This window comes from Balearica regulorum, chromosome 9, assembly GCF_011004875.1.
Source record: "Balearica regulorum gibbericeps isolate bBalReg1 chromosome 9, bBalReg1.pri, whole genome shotgun sequence".
In the NCBI taxonomy this organism is placed as follows: domain Eukaryota; kingdom Metazoa; phylum Chordata; class Aves; order Gruiformes; family Gruidae; genus Balearica; species Balearica regulorum.
In genome coordinates, this window is record NC_046192.1 from 22,911,536 (window position 1) to 22,915,511 (window position 3,976).

Sequence of the window (3,976 nt, forward strand, 5' to 3'; positions counted from 1 at the left end):
GCCAACCCCACCGCCCCTCTGTAAACCGCCATCTCATTCGGCATCTCTCCGACATGTCCCGCCCTCTTCCCCTCCCTTTTTGCACAGCGCTTCGCCCGCTTCCCTCTCTGATTGGATGTTGTACCTGCCTCTCATAGATGGACCGTCTCCTATTGGTGGCGGGAAGTTTCCCGGCCAGACGAACAGGGCTTGCTGCGGCACCCGAGAGCAGGTTGCTGAATGGGTAGGGGCGCTCTGCGCTGATTGGCTGCTGGAGAGTTTCGAACGCTTCCAACGGCCGCGGCCGAGAGGCCCGGATGGAGCGGCGGCGGCGGCGCGGCCGGCCTGGGGCGCTGTTGGGCTCCCGGCCGGGGCAGGCCGCGTCCCGGGGAGCTCCAGAGCCGCTTTAACAGATGCTCCGCGGCCGTACGGAGATCGCAGTTAACGGCCTGTGCGAGGGGCTTGTCCTTCGGCGGCTTCCCTTAGCTCGGCTCCCCTCAGCCCGCCGGGCCTCCCTGTCGCCGCTCCCCTCACCGTGTCCCGATGCAGAGCGTCGTGCCGTGGGTCGGCAGGGCACGGCGTGTCCAGCTGTCCTTCAGACCTCCTTTGGGCACTACGCAAAAGGGAGGATAAATAATTAGTGTGGCCGCCGTAAAAACATTCATGCTATTAATAATTGAGTCAGCTCTGCCTTGCGGAGGATATTCGTGTGCATATATGTATATTCAGAATAATCAGTTTATAGGAAACGAGGGGAAAGGGCTGGCAGGAGAAAATGGGACTGGTAAAGGTGAAAGTCAATCAGCTGACTCAGTGGCACCAACCCAAAACCAAATTAATCATACCAAACACTTTACTTTCATTTTCAATTTTCTCCAATACTAAAACTTTCTGATCTGGAAAGGAATTCTTTCATATGGACTCAGCATCACGGAAACCTGATTTAGCTTAATGCTTCACTAGCTCGATGTAAAAAGAATGAGATACGTGTTATTTATTTATAGAACTTTCTATTATAGGCTAAATTGTTATATGCCAAATTGAGTCCTTAGATCTCACGCATTCTTTTATACTACAGATTTTTATTAGTTCAGTATTTTCATGACTGATTCAGCAGCCATTAGTACCAGTAAGAGTCCATTGATTTTTCATGATTTTGAAGGAAAACAGAATAGGAAAAAAGCAGAAAAAGATGATAGGAATTGTTGTTTATGTGAATAAAGACGTCCTGGTGAGGTACGTGTAAATTAGGATTATTTTCTTGAGGAAGAGATTTCAGAACGACAGCCTGGAAACCAAGAAGGTCATTCCAATTTTGACACTTGAGTCAGCCGATTACTACATGGTCCTACAATTACTGTATTTCACGTTGAGTAAGTGCAACAATGACTTTCAGTCAAAATACAGCCTAACCTGGGTCCCTTTGGCACCCTGAAGTACCAATTCGGGCCATCATTTTGCAGTTCCAGGCCAGGACAACCTTCACTGGCTTTTGCCCTGTTCTCTCCTTTCTTTGCGTTCTTACAAAGTCCTTTTCAGCCAGGTCTTCGGTTTCCCTCACAGCCTGAACCAGGGACCAGGTTTCTGCTAGGTTTGGCCCAAGTTCTGCAGTATAGTTTCTGGAAAAGATACTGGTGATTGTACATTAATTTCCACTTAACCTCTAGATCCTCAGAAAAGCAATATAAAACGTTGTGGCTGCGAAGACAGAAGTATATTTATCAGGGCTGAAGATTAACAGGTGGTACATGCATCACTTCTCAGTTAAAGGTTTAAAAAAATGTGAGACCTAAACATTCAGTACATAAATATGGGCTCACTATGGATATGGAGAGTGGCTTGGGCATTAGCCATTTTTAGAATATACTTGAAAATCCAGAATTACAATCTCATAAAGCAACTAGGGTATTCTGATGAACCCCCTTAAGCTATCCTTCCCAGGACTGACAGACAAATTTTAGGTAGTAATCACTTAAGAAAAGTGGCTAAGATTTTTTTATTTTTTTTTTAATCAAGTGCATTTATTCTCACTAAAGGTTAGATCAGGACTGACAAAAATAATTACCATTCTTTATATGTCTGACATTTAAAAATCTAAGCGCTTTCCTTATAAAAGCCTCTGAAATAAACACCTATTATTTTTTGTGGTGTAAAATGTAACACACAGTCAAAACTTGCTGTTCCTTCCAGTTATCTAGACACTGGTAACCCAAGAGTATAACACTTACTTAATAAACAGTTTTCTCTTGCAGTAACACCCAGGAGATTAAAGAGGAGAAGATGCTGATGGAAGCCCGAGAGGCCTGAAAAAGACCTTGGTGCCCTCGTTGGCTCTGGAGTTTGGCTGTCTAGCAACCATTTCTCGGCTTCAGGGTGTGAGTTTACACACAGACTGCTTGTCCCCTAGATATTTTTCAAGCATTTTGGATTTTAATTTATCTAATTTGTTGTGGCTTTGTGTTGGTTTTGGTTTGTTTTTTTTTTAAGAAGGGAATCTTTCTCAGACAATAGTGGGGTTTTTTTTTCAACCGACTTCTTTATGAGCAGCTGGAAAAAAAAAGAGATTCCTCAAAGAGCTATTGATTCAGTTTAGCCAGAGCAGGAGCTTTCAAAATGTGAGGAAGGGGGGGAGATCAAGCACAAAATGTATGTGGGAGTCAGTGGGAACATGAGAAACATCAGAAAAAATCCATCCAGCCATTTTTTGAAGAGACAAGTAGATGAGAGGAGTGGGACTAGACCCAGATTTGTCAGAGGTTTGGGAGCAATGATTTTTGTTGAAAGAGACAGGTACAAATTATGACACTGAAGGATCCCGGGTGCGGAGTTCAGGGGCAGATGCTTGGGAAAGCAAGGGAACGGGAGTATGCAAAGGAAAGGAGGCAGGGAGCAGGGGGCAAAGTAAAAGAGAAGGTGCGAGCACAAAAAAAAAGGGTTGAGACCTCAGGAACCTCACCTTGTGCTGCTTTCTTGACAAAGCTTGTTTCCTAACAGCCCTTTCACATCCATATGCTACTCAAAACTGACTGTGAAAATTACAGAAATTCCATCTGCTGCCGTTATGAAAAAAGGTTAAAGATGCTTGAGAGTCTTATTTCCTCACAAAGTGCAGAAACCTTCTTCTGCAGCCTTTAGAATCAGCAAGGTTTGACTTCAGTTCCCATAAAGCTGGCTTAAAAGCTGACCTTTCACTTCTTGGAAACATATTTTTCTTTTATTACCTTTTCATGTCCATTTTTAAAGGAAACTTGTCCTTTCCAGGACTCTATTTATATTTCTATGTGACTTTTTGGTATTATGTGTTCATTTTTTAAAGTAATGTTATTGTTAAAATTAGTGCTCATTCTTTTTTCTGCATTAGATTCATAGTGCATGTGAATCTGGCTATTTAAATAAATATTTGAATTTGCTGAAGATAGCTCTGTGACTAAGAATTAAGTAGTCATTTGTGTCAAGGCTGAACTTTATAATGTTTATATTTCCTGCATGTTGGGGATGAAAGAGACTTATTTAGAGAATTTTCTTCTCTTAGGTACTTTGCCTTAAACCAAAATTTGTTACTGGCCTAGGGTAGAAAAACCCCGCAAATTCCCAGTCCAAAATAGAATCACAAAATAAACATACTTTAAAAAAATAATAATCTCCCTTCTGAAATTGTTTTCCGGTGTTAAATGGGAAACAGTACGGTTTCTTCAGCTAAAATAAGTGTGTCCCCGAGTTCCTCCCAGAAACACAGTGGATCTGTGATCCTCCTGGATCGACTGGAGTTGATCCCACTACAGCCTTCATCTCGCCTCCACAGCCTCGGGCTCAGGGGAGAAGGGCAAACTCTGCCTGGACACGATGTTCCCGTTTTCTGCCGGGAAGGAGATGCCGTCGTGCCCATCTTCTGGCGTGGCCACCTGAGAATGAGAACCCGTGGGGCGTGCCCGCGGGCCGTGGCCCCACTCACCACCACAGACGCTTTTGCCAGCCCACGGCGGGGCAGGGACGCGGG